Source organism: Falco biarmicus, chromosome 7 (genome assembly GCF_023638135.1).
Source record: "Falco biarmicus isolate bFalBia1 chromosome 7, bFalBia1.pri, whole genome shotgun sequence".
NCBI classification, from domain to species: domain Eukaryota; kingdom Metazoa; phylum Chordata; class Aves; order Falconiformes; family Falconidae; genus Falco; species Falco biarmicus.
The window spans coordinates 21688387-21704164 of NC_079294.1; the positions used below are offsets into that span (position 1 = coordinate 21688387).

The 15778-nt window shown below is 47.4% G+C and overlaps 1 protein-coding gene across 5 annotated transcripts in view; it reads right to left on the reverse strand.

Annotated features, from left to right (window-relative positions):
- SLC8A3 (solute carrier family 8 member A3) overlaps positions 1-15778 on the reverse strand; it is a 114507-nt gene that overhangs the window by 39064 nt on the left and 59665 nt on the right. Inside the window, exon 1 of one of the 5 annotated variants that reach the window (XM_056347413.1) lies at positions 6703-6947. The exons of the other annotated variants lie outside the window; for them this stretch is intronic. The gene's annotated coding sequence lies outside the window, so the exon portion shown is untranslated. Of the gene's footprint in view, positions 1-6702; positions 6948-15778 lie in introns of those variants that run through there. 5 annotated transcript variants of the gene reach the window in all.

The following is a 15778-nucleotide window of genomic DNA, read 5'->3' on the forward strand; positions in this document are numbered from 1 at the left end:
ACTTCGGCAGGGACCCGGGATGCAGGGGACAGGGATGCTTGGGGGGAGAGGTGCTCCTCAGGCAGGGGAGAGCTGCATGGTTAAAAGCTTGCGGCAATCGGGTTTGAGGTTGTTTTCCTCACTGGTATTAATAAAATTGCCAAGCATTTGGTTCAGTTAGCTGAAGCCAAAGAGGCAAGCTGTGTAGCATTTTTAACAGACAAACCTGGACCTATTTCTGTCATGAGAATAAATATTTACTAGTCAGCCTTAATTAAACTCAATCACCCACAGGAAGAAATGTTAAAATAGGGATAAATCAAGGAGCCTGTTTCAGTCTACCAATACTATAAACAACCTTTTTCAGTAAAAACAGGCTTCTGCCAGAGTTTACAAAATACAGTGGTAGAACTGGCAGATACAGAGCCAGGAGACCTGAGGACAGCTAAGGTCATGGAGGAAGTGGCATTGGTTTATGTTTCATGGATAACGTCCTCTGTGCCAGTGCAGGGGGTTGGTGGAAACACACAGAAAAAACCCACTGTTGATGAAAAATCTGGGATAAAAAAAATATTGTAAGCCTGAGTCTCAAAGAATAAAAACCCAAAGACTATTGCCTCCTATCCTCCATACTGATCCTGCACTGTGTGGAAGAGTAAGGATACATGCAGGCCAAAATCCTACTTTGGTGTACATAGCTCTAGGTATTAGATCAGCAGGGGCTGTCCTGTGGCTTGTGGCTTTTTAGGGATTCATGGATTATTTCTGTGAAATGCGGAAAGTATCTTGGAAAAGCTAGCCTATTGCTAGTCAGTTAAATTTGCTATTCAGAGGGTGGTACCTGTGCTGGAAAATGCTTATGGGCTCACAGATCAAATCTCTGTTTCCATTATAAATGTACAGTATTTTTCCAGAATGCAGACTTTTTCAGGAATTTCTTCTTATTTCCTTCACAGAGTAATACACCACCTTGTACCGGGACATACTTCCTATCAAAGGACCCAAAATAATAAAAGTAACTCAAAAAATAAAGCTCACTATTAACATTTTCATTTCAGTCATGAGAAACTGAGGCATGGAAATGTATCACAGGGTAAGGGAATGCCCAGCATCCACCCAAATCTACATATTTGGTACTGGGAACAAATAAATCAAGGCCCTCTGAAATGCAGCTTGTTATTGAAAATTCTGGCAAAAATCTGGTGCCTCTGAAATAAAGCACCCCAGCCAGGTGCCCAAACCTGATCAAACCCCATGTATTTGAATGTTAAAACAAATAAATCACTGTTTTCTGTTTCTTTTGGTTCAGGTCTTTGTATTCAGGTCTCCTTCTACCCACAGCAATCTGCCCAGTACCCTTCTCTCCAGAACGAGCCATTCCCGTTGATCTGAAGAGTCATCACTTGGAGGCACTGAACCCTTACATAAGCTGATTTTGTACACATTACCTCCCATCAGCTACATCTCTCCTGCTAAACCAGGTTCATGTCCTGTTACAAGCCTACTGAAACACAACACGAAGCATTTCACGAACTATAATAGCAGATCATCTCCCCACCCCGCAGTATAGTCCTGCTGCTAGGATGAAGTGTCACAAGTGTTAAAACTATACACAGCACCAAAGCTGGTACCACAAATTAAGATACCAAAGCAACCAGGGAAGTTTAGGGATCTGTGCAGAAAACTGGCCACTGCCACCTCGCTAATGCAGTGATGTCTCCAGCATTGCAGTAGCCCTGGTCCTGACCATCTGTGGTCATCAAGCTGGGAAGAAAATGCTGCCTGTTTGTGTATCCCACTTCCTTTCTTCCCGCTTCTCGTGTCACAAGGCTGCTTGGCTATAGCCTCCCCATCAATCTCCCCCAGGCTGCACACAGAGGGGTCAATGGCAACTCCCTGCCTCTACGGCACTGGGGCTCATACTGATGCACTAAAGCCAGTCTCTGGAGCTCGCTCTGGTCTGTGTGCCGTCTCCTCTTTGGAAGGGTGATGGATGTACAGCTTATCCCATACAGACCTGCTTTCTCAGAAAACTGCAGTCTCAACCACAGTGGTCACATGTCCTCCAGATTTTTCTCCTTTTCCCCTCAAGAGCTCTATTAAAAATAACTTTTGACATGAAATAGGCCTGGGCGGTCATTTTGCATTGTACAGTGATGCAATTCAAAACTCAAATCGTTACCCCACTGAGTTCTGAAATAAGTGAGCAGACATCAAAGTTTTGTATGCACTCCTCCGGGATAATGGATGACAGTGCAAGGGAAGAGCTAGTGCAGCACATCCTCGATCAAAGGAGGCGCCTGGACTGTGGTAGCTCAGCACTGGTGGGGAACGGAGCAGTTGGCCACGTCCACACCTTCACTTAGATGAAGGCCAAATTCGGTTTAAAATTACAGCACAACTCAATACCATTCCCCATAACATGGAGTTAAATTATGAATGTCACAGAGTGACAGCACAGGCCTCTTCCATTTCAAGCTCCTTAGGTTAACGTACATTTCCTAATCAGAGGAACTGCCGTAACAGAGATGTCATCACATGGGCCTTGCTCTGCCAGCGTCCTCCTTTGCAGCTCCAAGAAAGTCACTTCTGTCCCTGCTTGTAAAAGGGGAACAAGTGCTCCTTTGCCTCTGAAGCACAGCGTAAGCATGAATGCGTTAATATTTCATGACACTTTGAAATTATGGGGGAGAGAACGCTTGAAATGCATAAATAAATAGAAGCAAGGTTTTTAAGGAGAAGTAATATGCTTTACTACCTCAACTAGTATTGCTGTATGAGCTTCTGAGAATAAGGGATTTGTGCCCAAAACTTACTCAGTTTCAAACTTGGGATTTCTGTTTAAGTCTGTAAAAAGGTTTGCATTGCCTCAAATTGCCTTTTCCTGGGAACTCATACAAATCAGCTAGGCTCATACTTCCTCTCCCTAGAGACTCTGCTGCTCTCATACCCTTAGGCCATCATAGTTTACAACAATATAAATAGCTAACTAACTTTTCATTTAAAAGAAACCAACCCAGCCAGCATCCTCATCAGCTTCTGGAAACACTTCAGCTCTCCACCACAGCTCTGCCTTCAGATAGCCTAAGATGCAACCTAAAATATTTGCTGCAACAATATATTCCACCATAATTGTAGCTCTAGTCATAGGGAAGGCAGTAGAGAGATAATTTGTCCTATAATCACCTGCCTTGCTACAGAAGGTCATACAACCTGGTGAAACAAACACTAACTTATAGGAAATGGCAAGATGTAGAACTTAATATTAATAGGCCAAACCCTTAAGACTGTTCTTGAACATCTGTTCAGTCCTCGCCAGGACCAAGGAGAGCCTGCCTGAGAAAAGCTCCTGTAAAAACTGACCTCAGTTTCACAGTGAAGGGTAGGTGATAGCTTCTAAGAAACATGAAGGTGCTCCTGGTCTTTTTAAAAGAGCAAGAGCCCAGGCAAGCCAACCAGGAACATCAGAAAAGCACAGTATGTTTGGAGACAAGCAGTCACGCTGCAGGAACTGGGACCATGTAAGCCATCAGACTCACCTGCAGAACCCAGGGCCCTGCCCTGGAGAATGGGAGCAGAGAAGATGCCATCAGAGGGGGCATCCCAAAGCACCACACCTCTCCTGCCTGCCCCGCTCCAGCCAGGCTGCTGAGCGCTGTCATTCCCAAACTCAAAATCTCGCTTTACTATATATACAAAATAAGGCAATGGCTTTTTGGCCCCAAAGCAACTCTGACAGGCCCTGCACAGGGGTTGTTTTCACACCTCACAGTGAGGTGGAGAACTCTGGCACGTTTCTGCCTCAGGCAGCTCAGCCACCTGGCCTCAGACATCCTCCATGTTTTTTTGTGTTCTGTCCCTTTTCAGGATTTCTCCTTAAGGATGTTTAGCAGGGCATTCTTCCAGGACGTTGGTCCCATCTTCCTCCTCTTCCCACCTTTCCTGGCTCCACTCCCAGCAGCTCCTGTGTGAGATTCTGGATCCCCAGGAGGACAAATGTGGGACCAGCCAACAGTGCAGAGGCAGGCAGAGCTGCCTGTAAGGGGGATGAAGCTGTCAAGAGGGGACAAGCTTAGCTTCCACGGACCTTCTCTGTCTGCTGGCAGGAGGGTGTCCAGCAGCATGACACCAAGGCAGGGACATGTGGCACGTAACCCAAATGAAGACTGGGGTCAGCTCAGCTCCTTACTCCATTCAGGAGCCCTGCTGTGTCCCCAGCTCTCACAAACCAAAAAGTCAGCAGATCTGTCAAGAATGATAAAACCTAGCCATGGGCCCTTAGACCTCTACTTGTTATCAGTTATGAGGCTTGCTGGCAGAGCTTACAGGCTTGCTGTGAACAGGAAGGCCACAGCCATTTCTAGCAATCTGGCCTCTTACAGGACCCTTAATGTCCTAATGTCTCAGACACTTCCACGTGTTTACCCTTGCAGCTTGCCAATGAGAGGGGAACCAAAGGAAGAACAAAGGCAGGAGCTGTGGCTTTCATCCGCAGTGCCCAGCGGGCACCAAAGAGCTCCTTGCCACCAGCTCCTATGCTGGGAGAAGACCCTCCCTTAGACAAGGGTTGCTGTAGATGGCAGCTAGGGATGGAAAAGGATGCCTGAACACTGCCAGGATCCGATGCCTTCAACTAGAGTGTCCAGAGAAACATAAGCGGCTGAAGCTCCAGCCACATAAAGCAGACGTGTGCATAGCTCCCCATGGCTGCACCAGGCCAGCTGGAATGAAACCCTCTGAGGGGGGGCCACATCGGCTCCTGGACAGAAACCCAGCGTAGCCAGGACTACCACAGCTGGAGCTGTACTTATTGCACGGGCATGTCTTTAAACGTACCAGCTAAGAACTAGGCAGCTTGCTTCTTGTCTGGAGCACTTAAAGCTGGGCCCAAGGCTTGGATAACGTATTATGATTTCAAACCACTTGCAAATGTATCTCTACTACTTTACTGCTCTTCAAACACTAATAACACATGGAAAAGGAGGAGTCAAGCTTTGCCTTGTATTTGGCTTGATTTTTGAGAGCCAAGATTTTGAAGACAAGAGTACACCCAAAGAAGTCTTTTGTTTGTTATTTTTTCTTATGAATAGGCAGACAATCTGGTGTGCTGGCTGCAAAGTGAAGTCTGTAGTAGATTACACCCTCCTTGCAGGCTGCTGTTGCATTTAAATCAGACAACAGGAGAGGAAAGAGCGATAATAAGATCGCTGCTCCATTATTTTTTTTTTTGCCCCCTCCCCATACCCTGGATTTTAGAGAACAAGCTAGAGATGAAGGCTGTGTTAAAGCACACATAACAAGCAACTCTGGTCTGCACCTCATGTGTAAGTGATTCTCTCATCTGAGTCCTGACCATCTCTGGAGAACAACCTGCCAGATGTACCAAAGGTGACAGATTTGTAGTGCATGTCTTGGATAAAACCCCATCTTCTGCATAAGGTAGCTAAGAGATGATGCCTAGGCTGAGCCTTAGTACCCTACATGAAGACATTTATAGGCAGAAGAGCCCTGTTACCTATTGTTTTGTGAAAGGGAAAGAAAAATAACCTCTGTGGTGGAAGAGGAGGAAGTATCAGACAAAGACTAAAGCAGCAACAGCAGAAAACCTACAGGCTGGGTGAGAAACAGGATTTGGTCTGTGCAAGTATCTGGCTCTCACCATGTTCTCTTACCTCAGCCAGGCCAATCCTGGGGCTAGGGACTGAGGAGGGGAAGGTGTGCTTTTGTCCTTTCGGGTTTTGTTTTTCAACCTAACTGCTCAGGTTAAAAGGGGCACCATACATCTAAATTGTTAAAAGGAAAATTATTGAAGCCCTAAAGACGACACTCCCAAGTACTCACACCAGATCCCACATTACTGCTAGTATGCCATGCTCACTTCCCCCCCCCCCCGCCCCCACATTAGAAATGTAGCCCCATTTTCTGAAGAAGCTGAGCACAAAATCATCAAAGAGACCCTGTCTGTTAAGCTCAATGGGAAGAAAAAAAACCCTTACATAAATGCAGTGAAGTTGTGTCCACTCCTACATACACCCAAGGAGCCTGCCATGCTCCCTAAGAATAACTTCTGTTTGTCGCAAGGTGGATCTGCAGTCTCTTTTCTCCCAAGCCCCAACAAGACAGGTGCAAGGCTGAGCTTATTGCTCTGTCTGGTATCTTCTCATTTGGCTCTAATCCCCTCCAATATATATGCAATATTTCAAATGCTCTTGCAGAGATGGGGCTCTTGTGAAGACCTGACATTTTTATAGCCCTGGCAAGCCATCCATTTCTATTTAATTTAGTTCTTGACACAAATAAATATATGCACCAAGATTTACATATGGGTAGACTGGCCAATATTTTCAGACTTGCATGCTGAGGGCTGCATCTGTACTGCAATCACTGCCATAACTATAGGTGGTGTCAGGCTACTCATGTTTGCTATCACCAGCTAAATTGGAGGCTGCTAAGCAACATAGCCACAGCAGTGAGGAACTCCTCACAAGCTAAAAGCTACCTACAAATCTGAGGAAAAATGAATTGACTGCATTGCTCTCCAAGCTACCACAACTGTTTTAAAACTCTTGGGTCTCCTTCTACAAGCTGCACTCACAGCACAGACATATCCAGAATTAGAAGCCTAAAACACAGGCTTCATCCTCTTCTGCACCCCAACCACACCCCAAGACACTGCAGAGACACACAGCTCCTGCTTCCTCTTCACATTTACAGTCTTCTTACCTCTGACAGTTTTGGCTGTAGCTCCTCCAGACTGCTTGCTAGAGTACACAGAATCTCTACCAGCCCTGGATGGAGGATCTCCTTAATGTCAGGAGATAGCTGGTGCCTATGCTATCACAGCTGCCTCTGTTATCACTGCAGCAGGGGAAGGGAGGGCTGGTGCAGGCAGCACTTGATCTCTCCCCAGCTGGTACCAATTAGGGCAGCCCCCACCTGGGCTATCAGGTGAAAATCAGCCTTCAGAGAAGTGGTAGGAGTGTTTATGCAACCTATCCTCACCCCAAAGAGCTGTGCTTGAACTCTTAGTGGGTGCTCTGTGGGTTGGTATTTTCATTTCCTATCTAGATATAAGATTGTTTCTTCACAGAGCTGTGTTGTGGTCCCAACTGCAGAGCTCCAGGGCTACAGGCTGGAGTTGACTTCCCTTGTTAGCAGCACTGAAACGGAAAGGGACAAAAGCAAAAAGAGAGAGCAGGTTCAGGAGGCTCATAGCTACAGGGAAGATGGGTACCTAAGTGGTTTCCGAGGAAAAGCGCCATACCGGCTTTGAGAAAACCAAGGAAATAGAGCTCAAAGCTGTGAAAGCAGAAGTTTGATCAACACACTGCCTCCTTCACCTGCCCTGTGCCCCCATCTGCTAAGCCTAGGACTCTGGATGTAATTCCAAAGCCATGCCAGCGTGATTCAGAGCCGCCCTCCTCCCACAGCTCCTGGGCAGCAGCCTTGCCTGGGATGCTGGGCACTGGCATGCCTGACTATTAGCAACTGTTTCTTTGCTTTGTGACCTTTACTGAGCACAACAGTGTGGTGGAGGGTGGCCACCTGACAGATACTTATTTGTTACAGAATGTTTTTACCCTGGCGTAGATGAATGTAGTGAATGAGACTGAAACTGTACCTGGGAAGGAACAACCGCAGGCACCAGTACATGCTGGGGGCTGCCTGGCTGGAAAGCAGCTTGCCAGAAGGAGACCTGGTGGTCCTGGTGGTCCCAAAGTTGACCACAACCCAGCAATGTGCCCTTGTGGCAAAAAAGGCCAACGGTATCCTGGACTGTATTAGGAGGCATATTGCCAGCAGGTCAGAGGAGGTGATCCTTCCCTTCTCCTCAGCACTGCTGAGGCCACACCTAGAGTACTGCATCCAGTTCTGGGCTCCCCAGCACAAGAAAGATACAGACGTAGAATCATAGAATATCTCAAGTTGGAAGGGACTCATAAGGATCATCAAGTACAACTCCCTGCTCCTTGCAGGACATACTGGAAAGAATCCAACAAAGGGCCACAAGGATGATTATGGGACTGAAACATCAATCCTATGTGGAAAGGTTGAGAGAGCTGAGACTGTTCAGCCTGGAGAAGAGAAGATGCAGGGAGATCAATGTATATAAATACCTGAAGGGAGGGTGCAAAGAGGACAGAGCCAAGCTCTTTTCAGTGATGCCCAGTGACAGCAGCAGAGGGAACGGGCACACACTGAAACACAGGAGGTTCCCTCTGAACATCAGGAAACAATTTTTTACTATGAGGGTGACCAAGCACTGGCAAGGTTGCCTGGAGAGGTTGTAGAACCTCCATCCTTGGAGACAGTTAAAAGCCATCTGGACAACTGTCTGGGTAACTGGCTCTAGATGGCCTTACTTGAGCAGGGGGCTTGGACCAAATGACCTCCAGAGGTCCCTTCCAGCCTCAGCCACTCTGTGATTCTGTGATTCCATGAATAAGCAGGATGCTAAAATGTTAAATGTTCTAGTAATAAGCAGTGTGAGACTCCTCCCTCCAATGGAATAACCATTCCCCAAAGAGCACAACAAACCAGAAATGACCCAGCAATGGTAGCATATGCTGGGAATACCGTGAGAAAACTATTACAAGCAGAGTACGTGCAAGCTGATGCTGTGTCTGGAACTCATGCAATGGCCTGTAAGACTCAAGCTGATGAAAGCAGTAACGTCTCTGGGCTGTGAGCTTGGTTGCACTGGCCCGCATGTGTTTGTTTAATCAACACATTAGTACCTATCTCCTTCAGTCCTAAAAATGCCTGCTATCCTACTGGATAAACACAGGGAATGGCCTCCCTCCTGCTCACTTGATTCAATGACGTGTCCACAGGGGAAAAAGGATTGGTGACCCCTGTTCTGAGACCGATTAAACTACTGGCTAGAATTCCATGAGCAGGTTAAAGGAAATTACAGCCTATCCCTCTCTTCTGAAAGGAAAAAATACACCCTGCTTGTTATGAAGGCTGAAAATTGTTCGAGAGAAAAGTCAAACCTTGCACTCCTGGGACCTTGAACTAGAACGGCCAATGCAGAGTGGTAAAAGGATGCTAAATATTTCAGTGACTGAAAGAACACGAAGGCCAAGTTATTAAAAATCCATATGGCAGACAGTGGCTCTTAGACCACGGTCTGTGGGGCACTGGTGGCCTGCAGAGCATCCCTACGTGGTTGCCAGACTGGCTGCTGTCACAATGGCAAAGCATCTGTCACTTTTTAAACAGTGACCTGTCCTGCTCTTTCTACTCCTGTCTAAGATTCACAGAGTTTCCCAAGACTATTTTTGACCAGCTGGGCTAAAAGAGAGCCTGAGCCTGCCTGTCTGCACCAGGCTCTCCTGCGGCTCCTTTTGATGGCTGATTTGAAATGTGGAAAGGGAGCAACAAAAAATGCCAGGCAGAGGACTACAGAACATACAAGGAGCATTGCAACTCATCTGTCAAATGGTCTGTAAAGAACGTGAGCCAGCAGTATAAGCGTCGTGTTGGGCAGGGTGCTCTAACCAGGCAGCTGTGCCCACTGTTCAGAGAAGATTTTCACCTCATACTCTTCCTATGACGTTTGCTAGTATTTCCTTCCTGGATAATTAGCCCTGGCATTGTATTTACCTCAGGGAAAGAACAGGGTCAAGAACTGAGAGACTGGAAGAGGAAAGGAAGATGATGGGGAAGCTAAAAATGTCAAGAACATCAGCTCAAGGAAATTCCCAGTTGCCATCTTGGTGGATGATTTTCAAAAGCAAAAGAGGAATTCCCCAACCCCCTTCATTTTCAGCTCACTTTGAAGAGCTCCCTTACACAGTTATCTTGAATAGATGCATCTCCGATAGAAAAACCTGACCTGAAATCTTGTAAGAACAAGGTCTCTTATGTTTCTTTAACTTCAGGGCCAGAAAATCCACATGAGCAGCCTTCATCTATTCAGGGCCTGCGAGTGCCTTCTAGCCCTTCATTAAGCAACGTGACTAACGCTTGCCACGTGTGCTCTGTTATCACTCCCGTCCTCCCTCTGGGCTCTGGATGCAGCACAGAGTTTTGTCTTGGTAGGGTTCAGTGGTTTTCTTTTTCCAAGGCGCTTGCTGCTGTGTGGTCCTGTCAGCCGCAGCAAGCCGCAGGAAGGCACCCTGCACTTAGAGAGGAAGGGGGCCGTGTCCGGGGAGGTCCCCTGCTCCAGGGTGAAGTCACTCCACCGCCTGGCACAGGCTGCGCCTGGAAGAGCTGATGTCACAGCACCCTGGCATTTACAGCTCAAGCCTGGGGAGAAATAACTGCAAGCACCGTAACATGTTATTGATCCCGAGCATGGGATTAGTGGGATGTGCCTCTTGCTGGAAGAGAGGACACCTATGCCTGACGAACCAGATGATGTTCCAGGACACTGTGCCAAACGCCCCATGTGCCCAAGCACAACCGGCAATGGGTTAATCTCACCTGGCACATCGGAACAGTCCAGCTTAAAGCTAATTAATTCTTGAATCTCCTTTCTGATGCATGTAGTTTTAAATCAGGCACCTAAATGAAGTCAGGGCTGTTAAGAAGGGGATCTATCTGCAGGTAGCATGTAAAGGGGTTTGTTTCTTTCTTCTCCGCATGGGCAAACAACATTATGAAAACCCCAGCTACTCTGATTCGGTGACCGGAGGCACTAGGTGACCTTATCTCTCAACCAATCTTTGCAGTGGCTCTGTCTCCCTCCCACTCTGTGCTAGGGATGGCAGAGCAGTGCCGCTGGCACGCATAGTGAGTCAGCAGACCCGCAACTCCCCTATCGTGGAAATGCTCCTGCTCCCATGGCCTCACTGCTTACAGTTTTGCAACTAAGATGGGGCACCCCAGATTTGACAAAAAAATTGCCTCACAAGGAGGCAGGTCCTCTAATGCAGCCAACATGCCAGTCGAATCTGCACTGGCTGGGCCAGGGTGTGCGTAGAGAGTTGGTCCTGACTGCAGGCAGCCTGCGGGAGCATCACTGCGGGCGCCCCTCTGCAGCCTCCAGAGAGATGAAGGTGGGATGGTCACGCAGCATTTCTGGGAAGCTGAAATTGGTCAGTGAATGAATGGTGGCTTTTGCGTTTCTCAGCCCGTGCTCCTGGGAGTAAAATGTTATTATAGCAAGGAAAAAAACGCCACTCTCTGAACTTCTGTTGCTAGCATCTGAACTGAACCCTACTCCTGAGATTTCAAAGGAGCTTCTTGAGCTTTTTAACTTTTCACTGCTCTTTGCATTTCCACGCCTGGACAGTGAAAAGGCTAAGCAGACTAACACTGTTTTCACAGTGTGCAGATTGTGATCGGCATCATCCCAGCAATGCCAGGCCTCTTGAACTTCCAGCCTCAGCCTCTCTGAAGAGGCCTGAACTCGTTTAAACACTCCAATTCTGGCTACTTTTAATCAAAACCTTTGAGATCACCTTTAAGGCTCGCTGCCTTTGTTCCACAGCCAGGAGCAGGTCCCACGCCTTTATGCCTCTCTGACTTCAGCCATAAGCAGCGGCTCTTTTCAGACTGAGCAGCACTACCCAGGAAGGACCAAACCCAAGGCCTCGGTATGTGCTTTGTAAGGTACCAGCTAGTCCTGCAATAATGAGGCCTCCACTGCATTTCCATCACAGCTCACCCACTGTGCATCACTGGTCCTCTAATGAGGATGTTTCTGAGAGAAGGTGGGCTGAACTCTGCCCTGTCACTGATGGTGGTGGTGTGGCTCTTTGCCTACATCTCTTGACATCCCCTATGAGGTCTGGATGCCCCTCAATGGAGTTAACTCCCCTGATGGACTTCTGTCATTTCACCTCCTCTCCACACTGGCAACCAGTGTTCTTTACTGGCCACTTACCTTCTCACCAACAAAGACGTCACCAGGGAAGCACACTCCTTTGTATCTTGCATAGGAGGTGCTGAGAGTCTCATAACACCAATTCACGGAAATATTCACCACAGAATTACATTTACTACTTCCAAGTAGTTTGTACTTGTTCGTAATGACTTTGCCCACGCAAGGAAATGTAGTGGTTTAATTAAAATGGGGTTAAAGTCCAATAGGCTTAAACTGGTGCGAACCACAGTAGAGACACAAAGTAGAACCCCAGCCTACATATATGTTTAAAGAAAGAACATAATCAGTTAAAAATTTGTTCCTTGGTGTACAAACAAGCTACACGGCTAATCTAGTATTAACATCCAGATTGCAAAAAGCGATAACCTGCGTAAGGGCTACCTGTGCTACATCTGACTGTGGATCACCCTCTTAAATTTGAACAGCATATTATGATCACTGTTAGTGGAAATGGCTCCATAAAACATAAAAATATTAAAATAGTGCCATCAGTCTTTAAAGATCCTGATTATACTTTTGAAATTCATATTGGTCTCAGAATTTGACCCTACATATCCATCCCCTGCTGTAAATTCACTCCTGAAATCAAATCTGTCAGTGGCATGGACTTTAATTTGATCTTGTGACTCCAGTATTTGCTACTATGCTAACACATTACATTCTGGACAACATATTAAGCCGTGATATAACATTAGGGTCACACAGACATGAGTAAGAAGTAATGTGAGAGTCAATGATTGCCCCGATCCTTTGCTGCTGCCTGTGATTTGAGTTATTCATGTTCTGCAAGGGCAGAAAGATGATACGGATTTCTGCTTAGAAGCCTGAACCGTGGTGTGATAATCAGATGCCAAAGGTTAGTTTTAGTCCAACACAGAGGTGACTCCTGAGAAATCACCCAGAAAACCCCAGTCCAGAGGGTTAGGGTGGAAAAGAGAGAGAGATGCAGCTGGTGTTCAAGTACAAGCACCCCAGCAAGTTGCACGTACGAACCTCTGGCAGCTCATAAAAAGCAGTCATCTGCACATACGCCTACTCATCCCTGTGGTACAGACTTCCACATAAGAGGTAGTGCTTCTTTATAGTACAAATGATAGGTGTGGAGATACACACAGCAACGCATGCTAACAGAGTGTACCAACATTGATACCTACATGCTTAAACATCATCCTCACCAGGAGACACAGGATCTCCTGCCTGCCCACACTGTTTCCTCCAGGAGAGGATGTGTCAGCGTGCCAGCCTGCAGTGCCTCTGGTGGCAGTATCACCCACTGATAGGTGAAAGATGGGACCAGCCTGGGTCGGGGGTGGGTGGGGTTAACATTAGGCAGAATATCTTCTTTCCTCCCTGTTGATGCCCAGGAGGCCAGGATGAAGAGGAAAGGAAGGGAGGAAGAGGCAGGAAGTAGAAGGACCCTGGATCCATCATAACAGGTGGCCTCTGCAGACTTGGCCTTGGACAAGATGGTGGGAAACTTGTGTATTCAGGAAACCATCCATTTGACCTAAGGTCTGAGGATTGAAACCAACAGCAGGGGAGAAAAATGGAGTCTGTGAGGTCTTTATGGTATAGACCCATCCATGCTGCAGTTACACTCAGATGGAAGGGCTGAAAGACAACAGCTTGGTACCACTGTACTGATGGTAAACTGTCTTTATCTCAACCTACAAGTTTCCTCACTTCTGCCCTTCCGATTCTGTCCCCCATCCCACCTGGGGGAGTGAGTGAGCAGCTGAGTGGGGCTTAGCTGGCTGGGGTTAAACCACAACAACCTCACAAGGGGAACAGCATTTGATTCCCACAAACAAAAAAAAAAAGATAGCTAAGAGGAAGCCTTGTCCCCAGCATCTACACCAGACAAGTTTGGGCAAAGCTGGGTTATTAATAATTCCAAGAAAAGGCTTTCAGAGGGCTCCTTCCATAAACTTTCATCTGGGATACCTGCCCAGGAACAGACAGCACTCATGCATATTCTTCCCCCATCACCATTTATTTTGGACTCCTCTTTGAACAACCTATCCTCAGTCACCCAGACAGCAGAGCACTCACAGAGATAACCATGGTGATTTTTCCAGATGCAGAGCCAAACCTACTAGAAACTCAAAGAGACTGCAGATCTCATGCTTTGATTCCTTATTTCAGAGCAAGGGTGCTCAGATCTGGATCTAGAGTGGACAGAAATGCAGGGCTGTTGATCTGTGGGTTGCTCTTGTTGGGCCAGCATGTGACTACATCGGGTCACTGCAGAGTGAAGCAACCCTGGCTTGCATGGCACTGGACACAGTGACTGCTGGAGATCTGGGCCAGGCACTGAGGGACAAACCTGAGAGCATTCTCTGGAGCATTTGGCATCTGGAAAACTGAAAAAAAAAAATCTCTTAACAAGCTTCTTGCTAGCTGCTCCCTCCCAGACATTTTTGGCTCTCATAAATGTGAAATAAGACTTTTCTATAAAGATGCAGAAGATGCAGCTGGCAAAATCCTTCCTTGAACATGGTCAGGGAAAACTAAGGAAAGGGAAAGAAAAGCCATTCCATGGGATGCTCTGGTCCTCGTTGCATCACCTACCACACAGGTCCTGGAGAAAGCTGCCCCACCTCCCTGTGCTCCAGACTGGCTGGCCAGTGAGACCTGCTGTGAAGGAGCAAGCTAGAAGCAGCCTCAGCAGAGCCTCCCAAAACCAGCTTCAGCGGGAGCCTTCATCGGGGAGCTGCTTTTCAGCTGAGACTCTTGGCCCCAGCCTCTGCCTGAGCTACACCGCAGGCATGTGCATATCACGGCTGTGCCTGGCTGCACACACCCCACCAATGCAGCCTGGACCTTGATCTGCTCACTACCCACCCCCATCCCTGTCTCACCACCATGGACCTCTCTCTCCTCCTGCACAACACAGATTTTCCATTGCCAGGCTGTGCTCAACCTGAGCAGCTGATGTTCACCACTGACATTACACACCACCAAGCCCTCTGAGTCCAGGCACATGCAGGCAGCTTGCTCTGCCTTCTGGGCATCAGAAAGCAGGACACTAAAACGTATATGGACACATGTGCTTTCTGCTGCATCCTCCTCCCACACGCCCTGAACAGATGACCACCCACAGCGCTGAGCCAGTCCTCGCAGCTTCAGTTTGATATTATTCGTCCTGGTTTCCAAAGGTGATGTCCCATCTGGGAGCAGGCAAGTCTAACAGGTCAGTAAGGCATCCCATGGTGCCTTCAGGAAAGTAGAACATTCATAAAACTAACTGTGGAATATTGGCTGTACTGCACATCATCGCTCTAACTGCTGCTTGCTCACACCCAGGTAAACAAAGAAGCCAAGAGTGCGCAGCCATTTCATTTTATTAATTAAAGTGACTGGCATTTATACAGCACCCAAGCACTTTGCAAATCTTAATTAAGCTTCACAGCAGCCCTGAGAGGTGAAACGTGTTCCCGTTTACAAACAGTAAAAATGAGACACAGCGAAGTAAGTGACCTGCCAGTGCACTCAGGAGCTCAGCGGAAAAAATGGCAAAGGATCCAAGATCTTGATGCCTTCCCACCCCTCTCCCTAGCTGCTGCTCTACATGCCAAGTGCTACCCCACAGCTCTAACCCTCACCGGACACCACAGGGACCTCTAGCTCAAGCAGACAAATGCGAGTGGAAGTAACACCAGCACAAAAACCTGAAATATTCTCCCATGCCTAAGAGATGCCTCAGGGATCTATAAAAATTTTATTATTTTTCATATATTGAAACATGTGGAGAATCTACAGCCAAGGCTTCAGTACGCCTCCAAAGTTCATTTCACACTGCCCAGGGCCACTGATTTTTATTGTGCTAACGCTGGAGAAGAGTAATACTGGGTGTCTGGGCACAGAGTTATTCCTGCTGAGAAATGTCCCCAGCAGCCAGGGGAGAAAAAGGGAGACCCTGTCCTCACCAGCTTGCCTGCCCTGTCCCCGGGGAAAGCCCCC